The sequence below is a fragment of the Eleutherodactylus coqui genome, chromosome 3 (assembly GCF_035609145.1).
Source record: "Eleutherodactylus coqui strain aEleCoq1 chromosome 3, aEleCoq1.hap1, whole genome shotgun sequence".
In the NCBI taxonomy this organism is placed as follows: Eukaryota; Metazoa; Chordata; class Amphibia; order Anura; family Eleutherodactylidae; genus Eleutherodactylus; species Eleutherodactylus coqui.
Window position 1 is genome coordinate 59389181 of NC_089839.1, and position 17851 is coordinate 59407031.

Here is a 17851-nt window from a genome sequence, read left to right on the forward strand (position 1 = left end):
CTATTACCCCTCCAATGTTGACCCAGAAGAAGGGGAAATTAAACCCAATGAGGTAGAAGCCAGTTTTCCTCATTTAAGGGAGAAAATTCCATCGTGACTCCAATTTGGCAGTCAGAATAATCCCCGGATTACTGACCCTTCTGAAGTAATCAGTGACTATAACCTGGGATATTGTAACACTCAAGAAAGATGTCCAGGCCCCTCTTAACCCTTTCCAATCCACTGTCTGACGTCTTAAGACATTATGATTTAAGGCTGTACAGCTCCGCTGTTGGAAGACGTCCGTCAGGGTTCTCTTACTGTATATTGCCAGCCTCTCTGCTGTCGGGGCCTATCCAATGTGTCACTTCATGCAGTACTGGCTTTAGCCAGCATATAGCGCCATTGTATAGCGGCAGAAAAAGAGTAAGCCCCCTAGGAAATAAAGGATACAAATTGGATTGGAAGGGGTTAAACGCTTTTAGGAATTTCACCATCACCGCGTTCTCAGGCAGAGCGTTCCATAGTCTCACTGCTCTTACAGTGAAGAACCCCCTTCTCTGTTGGTGATAAAACTTTGTTTCCCAAACTCCAGTCCTCATGTACCCCAACAGGTCATGTTTTTAGGATATCCTTTAGTAAGAACACCTGTGGCAACGTCTAAGGCACTGACAATAATTACATCACCTGTGCAATATGAGGAAATCATGAAAAAGTGACTTGTTGGGGGTCCGTGAGGGCTGGAGTTGGGAAACACTGCTCTAGAGGTAGAGGACGCCCCCTTGTTACAGTCACAGTCCAGGGTATAAGTAGATGATTGGAGAGATCTCTGTATTAACCTCTGATATATTTATACATAGTTATTAGGTTGCCCCTCAGCTGTATTTTTTCTGAACCCCAATTTTGATAACCTCTCTGGTTATTGTAGTTCACCCATTCTGCTTATTACTTTAGTTGCTCGCATTTAAACCCGCTCAACCTCTGATATGTCCTTCTTGAGTACCAAAAGCTGTCCACAATATTCTATGTGTGGTCTAACCAGTGACTTGTAAAGAGGAAGAACAATGTTCTTGTCCTGTGCCCCCAGACCTCTTTTGATGCACCTCATGATCCTATGTGCCTTGGCAGCAGCTGCCTGACACCCGTTGCTCCAGTTAAGCTTACAGTTAACTAAAATCCCCAAGTCCTTTTCCATATGAGTGTTTCCCAGTGGTTTCCCATTTAGTGTATATTGGTGACATGTATTTTCTCTGCTGCCCATGTGCATAACCTTACATTTATTAGTATTAAACCTCATGAACTCAATGGGAACTTCACCTATACCCCTAAAACTGGTGTACAATACTGTCTAAAACCCATAGAAACCTTGTACAATAGAAGAAGGAAGAATAAGAAGAAAGAGGTTACAAGAAAGAGAAAAGAGGAAGAGGAGGAGTAGGAAAAAGCAGAAGAAGAGGGAAAAGGAAGAATAAGATGTTTTATTCTTCTTTCTCTTTTTCCGATTCTTCCTCTTCCTATTTCTCCTCTTCTTTTTCTTCTAGTGAGTTCAGCCAAGACGAACTACCCTAAGTTCGGGTTTGTGCTGAACAAAACTTTTAGCAAAGTTCAACCTGCAACCTTTTCGGTTTGCTCAACACTAGCCCCAGCGAATTCGTTCAAGGTGTAAGTACTCAAAATATTGTAAATCGGACAATAGAAGCCTGACATCATTCACTTACAGATATAGCTATTGTTACCATGTCATACGGTGTACCACAAATTAAGAGCCCATTCACATGGGTATATTTCTTGTCTATGTACAGTATTTCATGGCCAGCATGAGGACACATTATAGCTGATGGCTAATTCACATAAGACAGTTTTCACACGAACTGACAAAGCAAAAGCATGCCCTACCACTTACATAGAACGTCCACTGACCTTGGGTGTTCGATGGCAAACATGCATGTGTGTTGTGCCGAGAATCTCCATACAGCTATCTAAATGCAGCTTTTGCATAGCATGCCCCAGCATGCTTTGCTATTAACATAATGTGCCATTCTAATACTAAATGTATTCCCATATGCGTCTTACAAACAGAATACATATTTATAGAGTAAGCTTTTATCTATAGTATCTTATGTAAGATCTATGCAGAGCTAACAGTGAATAACTAAGCTAATTGCAAAATTATTTAGTTTCCTGATAAGTAGCTCATTATGATAAACTCAGTTTTATCTTATCCATTTTCGAAGAGTGATCATAGAATTTAACAAGGGTTTTTATTTACCCTAATGTATTCCAGAGTGTACGGAGATAATACATGTCATTCATCTGGGCTGTGTTTCAACAGGAGCTGCTTCTATCTCATACATTCTCCAAAATCTAAAAAAATATAATGACAGTCTGAAAAGGAACACTCATAAAAAGTTATGTAGACACAATGAACACGTAGTGAGACAACCAAAACTGACCTGGGTAATCGAGGTGTGCATTTGAAACTGGCATCTTGTAGCAAAAAGCATAAAGTTACTATCGACCTTTTAACACAATGCCATTTCAGGTCAACAATTTGGGCTAATAGCCTTCCAAATATATGTTCATTGAAGTCAGAGCTCTGATATAGGGCTTCAAATTATACAATTATAGCATTCAATGCATGCATGGAGTCCAATGCGTAAACAGTACACAGTAAGGGCTCAGTCACACAGGCGCATCGGCGCCCGTGTTACTGCAGGTAGCAGACGGCCATACCTGAAGACGGACATCTCTCTGCAGCGCCGGAGGAAAGAACATGTGACCGGCTTCATTACCGGTCATGTGTTCTTTCATCAGCGCTGCAGAGAGACGTCTGTCTTCAGGTACGGACGTCTTCTAACTGTCAGTCACACGGGTGCATCGGCGCCGGTGTATGGGTGCCGATGCGCCCATGTGACTGAGCCCTCAACGCCTAAGCTCCCTTAGTAGGGTTGTATGATAATAGATTTTCATTACCTCTTCACAGTATAGGTGATAAAACAGTGATTGGTGGAGGTCTCACCGCTGGGACCTTCACCTATCCCGAGAATGGAGTCCGAGTTCCCACATCTCCTCCCTGTGGGCCTACTGTACCGACCCACAATGATGTGGTGATTGAATGGAGTAGTGATTATGCACACACGGTGCGGCTCCATTAATTTCAACAGAGTTGGCAGAAAAAAACAAGTAAAAGCGCATGGCTTTCTCTCCGGTAGTCCAATAGAAGATGAATAGAGAGGCACTGCACATGCTCGACTGCCACTCCATTCAATCGTCTCCTCACTGTGGGTGCAAAAAACCTTGCAGTTAGGAGGAGAGGGGGACACGAGACCCCGATTTTCAGGATTGCTGGGGTTCCATAAGTTAGACCCCCATCAATCAGATATTTATCACATATCCTGCGGATAGGTGACAAACTCAATTTGGTACAACCCCTTTAAGTGGTCGCTAAAGACTATATGGTTTCTTGTTCACAATATCACTGTAAATGAAGGCCATGCTGTTGGGGTGTTAATGGCAGGACACCACATTTCCTTCTGCTGATCACCTGGAAATGGTTTGGGCATAGACAGGGTTCTGTAATGAAGGTGCCAACTGTGTCTGGATAGGGGACAACAAAACTGCTGGATTTGCTCATGTTTTTCAGCAGATCAAATGATCCTCTATATTAGTGCTTTGTGTGGGCTGTCCGGAGGTGCCATGTTGAAGCCCTCAGGCGGCACCATTTTTTGTGAGCCTCAACGAGGTTTCAATAGGAGGTTCCTTCCCCCTTCAGTGATGTAGGGGTGATACTAGAAAGATTCAGCTGCTTCCTCAGTAAAGTGCAGGAGCTTTTCATACCAGAAGAGCCCAATATATAGGGCTTGAGCTGTGTTGCAGCTTCAGTCCAGAGATGAGGAGAGACAGTCCCTGACACAACTCTTAAGACAGTGAGGCAGAGCAGGCCAGCAGCAGATCGTGGCAGTGGCCATTCTATAGGGGCCATGAATCAGTACTGGAGAGACCAGAAAGGGCCCTGCAGATCAGTAACGCCAAAGATGGCACACCAGCCACAACTCTGGGTTGAAGCACCCTACAGCATGTGGGAGGAGCGGAAGCATGGCCGGTCACTGCAGCAAAAATGCCAGGAAAGCGAGCAGCAAAATATGATCACAGTGAGCTTAAGTAGACTTTGACCTCCAGTACTATGTAAAATGAATTCCCTAGCCGGGGTGTAAAATGGACCCATAGGACTGTTAGCGTAAAAGTTTAATATGGCGTCATAGTTAATAGCTAGCCCTTGCGAGTGTTAAGGTTAAGTGCGGAAATATTATATGTAGAGTGATGTTATAATCTTAATGTATCTGATGTAATAGAGTATAATAATGCTATGTCTATGGCGCAATAAGTATAATGGTGCAGTCGATCACATTGCCTAGCAGTGGAAAAAGCATAGAGCAATATGAATCCAGTAATGTAACCCGGGAGTGAAAGCGCTAGTATGATGATGATGATGCGAGTTGACCTCTGGCTATTTTAAGTGTTGTCTATGACAGGACGTGTTCAGTTGTTAAAGAATGCTACTCCTACAGGGCATTTGAGATTGGGGCCTACAGCCATATTGATGAGAATGTGTATTAGCGGTTACACCACGAGTAAAGAGATGTAAAACTATGCTGATAAAATATGAGGAAAGTTATGTGCCTTGTTGCTGCCATTAGAAGCTAATTAGGTGCTGTGATGTATATGCTGCGAGGGACGAAAATGTGTATTCTGAGTCGCTTTAGGTAAAATACTGTCGCTTTAAGAGAGAGTTTACTCTAAAGTTATATAGAAACGTTAAAAGTACACAAGCCCTCTATGGAGTGTAAATATGTTTATTATGCAACTGTTCAGTAAAGATACATTTATAAAAAAAAAGATTGTGCCGCCTCTGCCTCCGTTTGTCATTGGCACGCCATCCTAAATCTGTGTCGCACCACCCCCCGCGACCGGTCCTTCATAATACATATAATACATCAGTATTAAGATGAAAGCACCTATTGTATGCACTATATTTCTTACTTAATATATTAAACTTCAGCGGCTGTGCAAAACCTGCACTTTGAGGAGAAGCAAAAAAAGCCATTATTTCCTCTATCTCTTGTAGTATTACATGGAAATGACTCCGGGCGTATCTCCAGCTCTCCCGCAGCTGAGGGAACTGGCACGCTGCGTAGTTCAGGCCTGGAAATGCTTTTGGAGCCTCTCACAATGTATCATTATCAATCACTAACACTTGTCACCATTCACTGAAATAAAATTCAATAAATAAAAATAGGGATTCTTTTGGGAGCGCTGCTGCCGGAGCCTATTGGTTTATCTCCTGCGCTAGCAGAAACATGTTTCTAGCCCGCAGGATCACGGATAGGACAAAATATAATTGCATTTTGAGCTTTATTGTATGGTTAGAAATCCAATGAAACGTGGGAATTTATACATTTAACGGTGTGTAATTTAGCTATTGCCTAAAAATAATTGCCAGACACTTAAATTGGTTTTGACAAGACGAAAACAAGCATCAGTGTCATGTCTGTAAGGAGAACGTAACAACTTCAGTGACATATAGTTTAATATCTGCAAAGATCTATCTATCTATCTATCTATCTATCTATCTATCTATCTATCTATCTATCTATCTAATATCTATCATCTATCTATCTATCTATCTATCTATCTATCTATCTATCTATCTATCTATCTATCTATCTATCTATCTAATATCTATCATCTATCTCATAGCTATCTATATCATATCTATCTCACTATCTATCTATTTTCTTTCTTTCTCTTTCCTATCTATCTATCTATCTATCTATCTATCTATCTATCTATCTATCTATCTATCTCATATCTATCTATCATCTATCTCATAACTATCTATATCATATCTATCTCACTATCTATCTATTTTATATCTTTCTCTTTCACATCTATATCTATCTATCTATCTATCTATCTATCTATCTATCTATCTATCTATCTATCTATCTATCTATCTATCTATCTATCTATCTATCTATCTATCTATCTATCTATCTATCTATCTATCCAAAATCAAGCATTCTGTACTTTTCTTCCATGGTGTTCAGCATGTAGCGCAAATAGTGTGATGTTTTAATAGTGTGGACTTTTACAAATGCAATGATACTAGAGATGAGCGAGCACACTCATCCGAGCTTGATGCTCGCTCGAGCATTAGGGTGTTCGAGATGCTAGTTACTCGAGGCGAGCACCGCGCAGTACTTGAGTCAATTTCATTTCCTTCCCTGCATGTTTAGCGTCATTTTTTAGCCAATAGACATGCAGGGAAGGCATTACCACTTCCTCCTGTGATGTGCTAGCCCTATCCCACCCCCCTGCAGTGAGTGGCTGGCGAGATCAAGTGACCGCTGAGTACTTAAAGCGGTCCCGCCCGCAGCTCGCCTCAGACACACACTGGAAGAGCATAGGGAAAGTGCTGCTGCTTGTTCAGGGATAGTGTTAGTGTAGGATCCTGTCCTCAATAACCCCAAGGGTCCTTCTTAGGGCCACATCTGACTGTTTGCATAACTGTGTGGCCGGCTGGGAGCAGTTTTGCACATTTTTTTTTAAATTCTCGGGCTGTGCAGCCTATTACAGCTGTAGCGTTCTAAGTCTGCAGTCTGTAATACAGAGTATAGGCAAAGTGCTGCTGAGATAGGGACAGTGGTAGTGTAGGATTCTGTCTACAAGAACCCCAACGGTCCTTCTTAGGGCTACCTCTGACCGTGTGCATTTTACTGGGTGGCTGGTGGGAGTTGTAGTGCATCACTATTGCACAGCTAGCCCTTCTTGCAGCCTTCCATATAATTTTTTTCTGGCTGCAGTTTGCGTTACAATACCGCTCTCAGCGTCAAACTGTACGCCAATAATTCCATAATTTTTTACACTGGTCTGTGTCTGCAGTGAACTTAACGCACAGCGTACGGCCACTGATAGAGGAAAAGTCATATACACACTATATAGCCTGTATTCTTTTTTTTTTTTTTTTTTAAACTCCATCGTTGGGCTACCTCTGACCGTCTGAAATTTACAGGGTGTCTGGTGGGAGGTGTAGTGCATCACTATTGCACAGCTAGGCCTGTTTGCAGCCTTCCGTATTCTTTGTTTCTGCCTCGAGTTAGCGTTACAATACCGCTGTCAGCGTGAAAGTGTACGCAAATAATTCAATAATTATATACACCGCTCTGTGTCTGCTCTATTCATAATCCACCATGCTGAGGGGTAGGGGTCGAGGACGGGGATGTGGACGCGGGCGAGGACGCAGAGGTCCAAGTGATGGTGTGGGCACAAGCCGAGTTCCTGGTCCAGGTGAATCACAGCCGGCTGCTGCGGGATTAGGAGAGAGGCAATTTTCTGGGATCCCCAGCTTCATATCACAATTTATGGGTCCACGCGGTAGACCTTTATTACAAACAGCGTAGTGTGAGCAGGTCCTGTCGTGGATGGCAGAAAATGCATCCAGCAATGTATCGACCACCCAGTCTTCTACGCAGTCCACTGCTGCAACTCTGAATCCTCTGGCTGCTGCTCCTCCTTCCTCCCAGCCTCCTCACTCCATGAAAATGACACATTCTGAGGAGCAGGCAGACTCCCAGGAACTGTTCTCGGGTCCCTGCCTTGATTGGGAAAAAATAGTTCCTCTCTCACCTGAGGAGTTTGTCGTGACTGATGCCCAACCTTTGGAAAGTTCCCGGGGTCCGGGTGATGAGGCTGGGGACTTCCAGCAACTGTCTCAAGAGCTTTCAGTGGGTGAGGAGGACGATGATGATGAGACATAGTTGTCTATCAGTGAGGTAGTAGTAAGGGCATTAAGTCCGAGGGAGGAGCGCACAGAGGATTCGGAGGAAGAGCAGCAGGACGATGAGGTGACTGACCCCACCTGATTTGCTAAGCCTACTGAGGACAGGTCTTCAGAGAGGGAGGCAAATGCAGCAGCAGGACAGGTTGGAAGAGACAGTGGGGTGGCCAGGGGTAGAGGCAGGGCCCAGAGCGAAAAATCCCCCAACTGTTTCCCAAAGCACCCCCTCGCGCCAAGCCACCATGCAGAGGCCTAGGTGTTCAAAGGTGTGGATGTTTTTAGTGAGAGCGCGGACGACCAACGAACAGTGGTGTGAAACCTGTGTCGCGCCAAGATCAGCCGGGGGCCACCACTACCAGCCACAACACCACCAGCATGCTCAGGCATATGATGGCCAAGCACCCCACAAGGTGGGATGAAGGCCCTTCACTGCCTCTGGGTCGCACCACTGCCTCTTCCCCTGTGTCCCAACCTGCCACTCAGATCCAACCCCCCTCTCAGGACACAGACACGAGCGCCTCCCGGCCTGCACCCACACCCTCACCTCCGCTGTCCTCGACCCCATCCAGCAATGTCTCTCAGCGCACCGTCCAGCTGTCGCTAGCGCAAGCATTGGAGCGAAAGTGCTAATACGCCACCACGTACCTGCACGCTCAAGCTTTAAACGTGCATATTGCCAAATTAATCAGCCTGGAGATGCTGCCGTACAGGCTTGTGGAAACGGAGGCTTTCAAAAACATGATGGCGGCGGCTGTCCCACGCTACTCGGTCCCCAGTCGCCACTATTTTTCCCGGTGTGCCGTCCCAGCCCTACACCAGCACGTCTCCCGCAACATCAATCGTGCCCTCACCAACGCAGTTACTGGGAAGGTCCACTTAACCACGGACATGTGGACAAGTACTGGTGGGCAGGGCCACTATTCTCCCTGACGGCACATTGGGTGAATTTGGTGGAGGCTGGGACCGAGGCAGAGCCTGCACACGTCTTACCCAGACCCAGAATAGTGGGTCCTTCCTCGGTTCTGGTATCTGCGGCGGTCTATGACACCTCCTCTAAACCCTCCCCCTCCTCCTCCTCTGCCACCTCTACCTCTCAATTAGGAAGTGTGAACATGTCGCCAGCAGTCGGTATTGCGCGGCGCAGCAGCACAGCGGTGGGCAAGCGTCAGCAGGCCATGCTGAAACTACTCAGCCTAGGTGACAAGAGGCACACGACCCCCGAACTGTTGCAGGGTCTGATAGAGCAGACCAACCTCTGGCTTTAGCCGCTGAGCCTCCAACCAGGCATGGGCGTGTGTGACAACAGCCGTAACCTGGTGGCGGCTCTGCAGCTCAGCAGCCTCACACACGTGCCATGCCTGGCCCACGTCTTCAATCTGGTGGTTCAACGGTTTCTGAAAAACTACCCGCACTTATCTGACTTGCTCGGCAAGGTGCGCCGCGTCTGCGCACATTTCCGCAAGTCCATCACGGACGCTGCCACCCTGAAGACTCTGCAACATCGGTTTAATCTACCAGAGGACCGACTGCTGTGCGATGTGCCCACATGCCGGAATTCTATGCTGCACATGTTGGCCGGGCTCTATGAGCAGCGTAGAGCAATAGTGGAATACCAACTCCAACATGGGCGGCGTAGTGGTAGTCAGCCTCCCCAATTCTTTACCGAGGAGTTGGCCTGGATGGCAGATATCTACTAGGTCCTCAGAAACTTTTAGGAGTCTACCCAGATGGTGAGCGGCGATGCTGCAATCATTAGCGTTACCATCCTGCTGTTATGCCTGCTGAGAAGTTCCCTGCAAGGCATAAAGGCCGACGCTTTGCGGTTGGAACAGGAGACGGGGGATGAAAGTATGTCGCTTGATAGCCAGACCACCCTCATGTCTATATCTCAGCGCATTTTGGAGGAGGATGAGGAGGGGGAGGAGCACAAGGAGGAGCAGGAGGAGGGGGAAGAGACAGCTGGGCACACTGCAGTGGGTACCCATGCTGCTTGCCTCTCATCTGTTTAGCGTGTATGGGCTATGGAAGAGGAGGATCCTGAAAGTCATCTTACTAGCGAGGACAGCCATGTCTTGCGACTGGCACCCTGGCACACATGGCTGATTTCATGTTAGGCTGCCTTTCTCGTGACCCTCGCAGTAGACACATTCTGGCCAACAAGGATTACTGGGTGTACACCCTCCTCGACCCACGGTACAAGGAGAACCTTTCCACTCTCATTCCAGAAGAGGAAAGGGGTACGAGAGTGATGCAATACCACAGGGCCCTGGTGGACAAAGTGATGCTAAACTTCCCATCTGACAGCGCTAGCAGCAGAAGGCGCAGTTCCGAGGGCCAAGTAGCAGGGGAGGTGCGGAGATCAGGCAGCATGTTCAGCGCAGGCAGGAGAACACTCTCCAAGGCCTTTGCCAGCTTTATGGCTCCCCAGCAAGACTGCGTCACCACTCCCCAGTCAAGGCTGAGTCGGAGGGAGCACTGTAAAAAGATGGTGAGGGAGTACGTAGCCGATCGCACCACCATCCTCCGTAATGCCTCTGCTTCATACAACTATTGGGTGTCAAAGCTGGACACGTGGCACGAACTTGCGCTGTATGCCCTGGAGGTGCTGGCTTGCCCTGCCGCTAGCGTCTTGTCAGAGGGGGTGTTTAGTGCAGCTGGGGGAATCATCACGGATAAGCGTACCCGCCCGTCAACTGCCAGTGCCAACATGCTTACACTCATAAAGATGAATAAAGCCTGGATTTCCCCAGATTTCTCTTTTCCAGCGGCGGAGAGCAGTGGAACCTAAAGACTCTTTTCGCTGCAACCGCAGATCAAAGCACTCTTTTCTATCACCGGAAAAAGGGGGCATTTAGTTTTGTCAATCTGTCTCTGAAATTAGTCCTCCTCCTGCTACTCCTCCTCCAGAAACAACATGTCATCGCGCTGAACTGCCAATTTTTCTGCAGCCCAAAAGGCTCATCTAACAATGTTTTTACAATTTTTAAAAGTTTCAAAAGTATTGCTACTTTAACATGAACCAATTTTTTTTAACAGGGCTGCCTCCAGGCTCTGTTACAAATTAAAGGGGTTGTCCCGCGAAAGCAAGTGGGGTTCAGCACTTCTGTATGGCCATATTAATGCACTTTGTAATGTACATCGTGCATTAATTATGAGCCATACAGAAGTTATTCACTTACCTATTCCGTTGCTAGCGTCCTCGTCTCCATGGAGCCGTCTAATTTCAGCGTCTAATCGCCCGATTAGACGCGCTTGCGCAGTCCGGTCTTCTCCCTTCTGAATGGGGCCGCTAGTGCCGGAGAGCTGCTCCTCGTAGCTCCGCCCCGTCACGTGTGCCGATTCCAGCCAATCAGGAGGCTGGAATCGGCAATGGAACGCACAGAGCCCACGGTGCACCATGGGAGAAGACCTGCGGTCCACCGTGGGTGAAGATCCCGGGGCCATCTTCACAAGGTAAGTAAGAAGTCACCGGAGCGCGGGGATTCGGGTAAGTACTATCCGTTTTTTTTTTTAAACCCCTGCATCGGGTTTGTCTCGCGCCGAACGGGGGGGGGGGGGGGCTATTGAAAAAAAAAAAAACCTGTTTCGGCACGGGACAACCCCTTTAAGCAACAGCGAGCTGTAACTTTCAAAAAATATTTATGGGTTTCACCTGCCCTCTCGGTTGATACATTTTTCAAAGGTTCACTTGTACTCTTGGTACACTACTTTTTCGGGCCCATGCCTACACTCTTATCCAACTAATATTTCCGGCCTTCGCCTACACTCATGGTACCCCAATGTTTCAGAGGTTGGCCTATAATATTACTACAGAAATTTTATGGGGTCTGCCTACCTATACTTCTGCTACAAGATTGTTACTGGGGTTTGCCTATACTTCTGCCACGTAAATGTTACAGGGGTCTGCCTATACTGCTGCTACAAAAATGTTACAGGGGTCTCCCTTTACTTCTGCCACGTAAATGTTACAGGGGTCTGCCTATACTGCTGCTACATAAATGTTACAGGGGTCTGCCTATACTGCTGCCACTTAAATATTACAGGGGTCTGCCTATACCTCTGCTACAAGAATGTTACTGGGGTCTACCTATACTGCTGCTTCATAAATGATACAGAGGTCTGCCTATGCTTCTTCCACGTAAATGTTACAGGGGTCTGCCTATACTGCTGCTCCATAAATGTTACAGGGGTCTGCCTATACTGCTGCCACGTAAATGTTACAGTGGTCTACCTATACTGCTGCTACAGAAATGTTACAGGGGTCTGCCTATACTTCTACTACAGAAATGTTACTGGGGTCTGCCTATACGTCTACTACCGAAATGATGCTGGGGTCTGCCTATACTGCTGCCACTTAAATGTTACAGGGGTCTGCCTATACTTCTGCCACGTAAATGTTACAGGGGTCTGCCTATACTGCTGCTACAGAAATCTTACAGGGGTCTGCCTATACTGCTGCCACAAAAATGTTACTGGGGTCTGCCTATACTGCTGCTACAAAAATGTTATAGGGGTCTGCCTGTACTTCTGCTACAAGAATGTTACTGGGGTCTGCCTATACTTCTGCCACGTAAATGTTACAGGGGTCTGCCTATACTGCTGCTCCATAAATGTTACAGGGGTCTGCCTATACTTCTGCCACGTAAATGTTACAGGGGTCTGCCTATACTGCTGCTACAGAAATGTTACAGGGGTCTGCCTATACTGCTGCCACGTAAATGTTACAGGGGCCTGCCTATACTGCTGCTACATAAATGTTACAGGGGTCTGCCTGTACTTCTGCTACAAGAATGTTACTGGGGTCTGCCTATACTTCTGCTACAAGATTCTTACTGGTGTCTGCCTATACTTCTGCCACGTAAATGTTACAGGGGTCTGCCTATACTGCTGCTGCAAAAATGTTACAGGGGTCTGCCTATACTTCTACCACATAAATGTTACAGGGGTCTGCCTATACTGCTGCCACATAAATGTTACTGGGGTCTGCCTATACTGCTGCTACAAAAATGTTATAGGGGTCTGCCTGTACTTCTGCTACAAGAATGTTACTGGGGTCTGCCTATACTTCTGCCACGTAAATGTTACAGGGGTCTGCCTATACTGCTGCTGCAAAAATGTTACAGGGGTCTGCCTATACTGCTGCTACATAAATGTTACAGGGGTGTGCCTATACTTCTGCCACGTTAATGTTACAGGGGTCTGCCTATACTGCTGCTACAGAAATGTTACAGGGGTCTGCCCATACTGCTGCCACGTAAATGTTACAGGGGTCTGCCTATACTGCTGCCACGTAAATGTTACAGGGGTCTGCCTATACTGCTGCCACATAAATGTTACAGGAGTCTGCCTCTACTGCTGCTACAGAAATGTTACTGGGGGCTGCCTATACTTCTACTACAGAAATGGTGCAGGGGTCTGCCTACACTGCTGCCACTTAAATGTTACAGGGGTCTGCCTATACTTGTGCCACGTAAATGGTACAGTGGTCTGCCTATACTGCTGCTCCATAGATGTTACAGGGGTCTGCCTATTCTTCTGCCCCGTAAATGTTACAGGGGTCTGCCTATACTGCAGCCACGTAAATGTTACAGGGGTCTGCCTATACTTCTACTACAGAAATGTTACTGGGGTCTGCCTATACTTCTATTACAGAAATCGTGCTGGGGTCTGCCAATACTGCTGCTACAGAAATGGTACTGGGGTCTGCCCATACTGCTGCTACAAAAATGTTTCAGGGGTCTGCCCATACTGCTGCCATGTAAATGTTACAGGCATCTGCCTATACTACTGCCACGTAAATGTTACAGGGGTCTGCCTATACTGCTGCCACGTAAATGTTACAGGGGTCTGCCTATACTACTGCTACAGAAATGTTACTGGGGTCTGCCTATACTTCTACTATAGAAATGGTGCTGGGGTCTGCCTATACTGCTGCCACTTAAATGTTACAGGGATCTGCCTATATTTCTGCTGCAAAAATGTTACTGGGGTCTGCCTATAATTCTGCCACGTAAATGTTAAAGGGGTCTGCCTATACTGCTGCTCCCTAAATGTTACAGGGGTCTGCCTATACTTGTGCCACGTAAATGGTATAGGGGTCTGCCTATACTGCTGCTCCAAAAATGTTACAGGGGTCTGCCTATACTTCTGCCACATAAATGTTACAGGGGTCTGCCTATACTGCAGCCACGTAAATGTTACAGGGGTCTGCCTATACTTCTACTACAGAAATGTTACTGGGGTCTGCCTATACTTCTACTACAGAAATCGTGCTGGGGTCTGCCAATACTGCTGCTACAGAAATGGTACTGGGGTCTGCCCATACTGCTGCTACATAAATGTTACTGGGGTCTGCCTATACTTCTGCAGCGTAAATGTTACAGGGGTCTGCCTATACTGCTGCTACATAAATGTTACAGGGGTCTGCCTGTACTGCTGCCACTTAAATGTTACAAGGGTCTGCCTATACTACTACAACAAAAATGGTACTGGGGTCTGCCTATACTCCTGCTATCGAAATGTTACAGAGGTCTACCTATACTCCTGCTACCAAAATGTTACAGGGGTCTGCCTATACTTCTACTACAGAAATGGTACTGTGGTCTGCCTGTACTACTGCAACCGAAATGTTACTGGGGTATGCTTATACCTTTTCTACTGGAATGTTACAGGGGTCTGTTTATTCTATGGGTGCACACAGACTTATCCAAAAACACTCACTGACTAGGGCATCAATTGTGGGCCGAGGCCAATATGTATTTTCTCTTGTGTTACCACAGTTATCTGAGAAACTAGTTTGGGCCACAGAAGAGGAGCATTACTGCCTTAATGAGACGTTCACAGCTGAATTAACATCGAAGTCCGCTTTATGCCTGCGATTGCTGAGGGTTTGTGCAGAGGCCTATGTCCTTGGCGCAGTTAAAGTCTGCCATCTTTGGGCACTCTCATTTCTTCATGGTTCATGTCTTGGGTTGCCTAGAACCCTCCTATGCTGTGAGTGCACACAGACTTCCCATTGCGGTGTTTTACCTGTCTGGCACAAAGTCACTGACTGACTTGGGTAGGGTGCAGAGTGCAGAAGGCTTTCCCCTTGCGGTGTCGATTGAGCTATCTGACACCACACAGAATGAATAGTGTGAGGGGACCCAGATTGACCATTGCTATGTAACTCGCGGCACCTTGGGTGTGTTTGCTGGGACCGAGCTGGACCAAGGGCCTGCTCACATATTTCCCACACAGGCTACAGCGGTTCCTGGTCATGGTTTCTTGGCCTTGTAAGGCCACCTCGTCCTCCTGCTTGGGGTCAGGGGATCAGCACTGGGCATCATGTATTTGCTCTCGTGTTACCACAGTTATCTGATACACTGGTTTGGGCCAAAGAAGAGGAGCGTTACTGCATTAATGAGACGTTTAATGCTGTACTAGCATCGAAGTCCTCTTCATGCCCGTAATTGCTGAGGGTGTGGGCTGAGGCCTATGTCCCGGGGGAACTGCAACTGCGCCAGGTTGGGCCTGTGGAACTTTTTCCTGGCTAATCCAGTCATTGGAGTGGTGAAAGAAAACGTAACTGATTTACTGAGACTTTCGCAGCTGAACTAGCATCGAAGTCCGCTTCATGCCCGCGATTGCTGAGGATGTGGGCTGAGGCCTATGTCCCAGGGGAACTGCAACTGCGCCAGGTTGGGCCTGTGGAACTTTTTCCTGGCTAATCCAGTCATTGGAGCGGTGAAAGAAAACGTAACTGATTTACTGAGACCTTCGCAGCTGAACTAGCATTGAAGTCCACTTCATGCCCGCGATTGCTGATGGTTTGTGCAGAGGCCTATGTCCTCAGCGCAGTGAAAGTCTGCCATGTTTGGGCACCCTCATTTCTTCATGGTTCATGTCTTGGGTCGCCTAGGACCCACCTATGCTGTGGGTGCACACAGACTTCCTATTGCGGTGATTTACCTGTCTGGCACAAAGACACTGACTGACTTGGGTAGGGGGCAGAGTGCAGATGGCTTTCCCCTTGCGGTGTCAATTGAGCTATCCGACACCAACACAGAATGAATCGTGTTTGGGCACATGGATTCCCCATTGCTATGTAACTCGAGGCACCTTGGGTCACACAAGATGGAGGCTGGGAACGAGCTTGACCCTGGGCCTGCTCACGTGAAGATCGAACGTCAATTTCTCATCAATTCTCAACAGCATTGTGGGCTATCGCCCACCCCTTTCGAAGAGGGTCGCTGCCTGGCCCTGCCAACCCTCTGCAGTGTGCGCCTCTGGTTCCTCCTCATCGCAGACGCACTGGGAAATAGACATGAGGGTGGTGTAGCTATGAAGCGAGCATGTGGCATGAGGGCAGCTGAAGGCTGGGCAGGGAAACTTTTGTGTGCGCTGTGGACGTAGGGTCGTGCGGGGGGTTGGGCAGCATGTAACGTGGTGTTTCCATGGATTTCGGATGTTTTCTAGTTTTTCACTAGTGAAGACCTATCCGGAGCATCGGTCATATACAAAAATGCTCGAGTCGCCCATTGACTTCAAAGGGGTTCGTTACTCGAAACAAGCTCTCGAGCATCGCGAAAAGTTCGACTCGAGCAACGAGCATCCGAGCATTTTGGTGCTCGCTCATCTCTAAATGATACCAATTATGTTTTATTTTATTATTTGTCATTTATATAAAAAATGGGAAATTTAAAATATTTTTATTTTTTATATTTTTAAATATGTAGATATACCTCTTTAGTCCTTACCTAGCCCAAGTAGTCTGGGTCCCTTCACTGGTCTCTGAAAATCCGTAGCTCCGCCGCGTGTCCTACACACCTTGGCTGCTGGCAGAATATTACTTGTTGGTCACGGGATTCATAAATTCTGCCTCCAGGAAATGATGGCTCTGATTGGTTCAGCGAGCGCTGCTCCTGTTGGCGGGATTTAGCAAGTGATATTTTGCCAGCAGCCGAAGAGTGCAGGATGCTCGGAGGAGCTACGGAACCTCGGGGACCAGCGGGAGGGACCCAGACCGTGGCTTCTAGGTAATGTATTCATTTTTTTATGTAGTCCAGCTAGAGCTTATTTTTGGAGTAGGGTTTATACTTCAAGCCTCTCCAAAAATAGCAAAAAATCAGGGTATGGCTTATTTTAGGGGTAGGTCTTATTTTGGGGAAAACACAGTAGTAAGCCCTGCCATGGCCAAGGTTTCATAGGCAATTTTCATGGAAGCTCTAGAAGCCTTCACTAGGCCCAGTACTGCTATGGTAACCTATCAGCACTCTCAGTAATTTTGCAGGGGAGGAGGGGGGGGGGGGGTGTCAGGGTTGGTATTAAAAGTATGGTCTCTCCGTTTGTCATTTGTAGACATTTTTCCTGGCAATTTCAAGAGCTCTATCTATTTCTCTGTCTACATTTTTACCCAAATGTTTATACCCGAATACTATGTCAAACAATGCAAATAATACGTCTATCCAATGCACACACTGAATGCTGACAACCCGTGTCCGAATAACATCACCATACAATACACACATACTGTATAATGCTCAACAACAGCGTCCTAATAATACCATCATGTAGTGCTCATAGTATATACAGTATACAAATGAACCTCACCAAATAATGAGTCCATATAATACCGCCACGTAGTTCTAGTTTTAGGTTTGATTCTTATCCTGTTGTTCAGGATACAGCCTAACCTCCTAAAATTAGCCCTGATCATAGTCCTTGAAGCATAGGTTACATGCATCACATTATAAAGAGAGTGATCTATAGCGTCCATGTACAGTAGATAAATCACTGAATGTCTTGATTTAAACCGCAGTACTGAAGCTCAGTCCATTTTCTAGAGCAGTATGGGGTAATTATAGGTAATGAATCCTCCTCACAGCTAGATTATGTTGACATGAGTTAATTACCTTGTTGAGGAAACAACATATTATCAGAGAACTTACAATCAAACCAATTTCAAGGTCTGCACTATAGTTTTCTGCTACTTATAAAATGTTATGGGTAAAGTCACAAATTACCATGAAAAGGAATAGCTTTACCTATAAATCT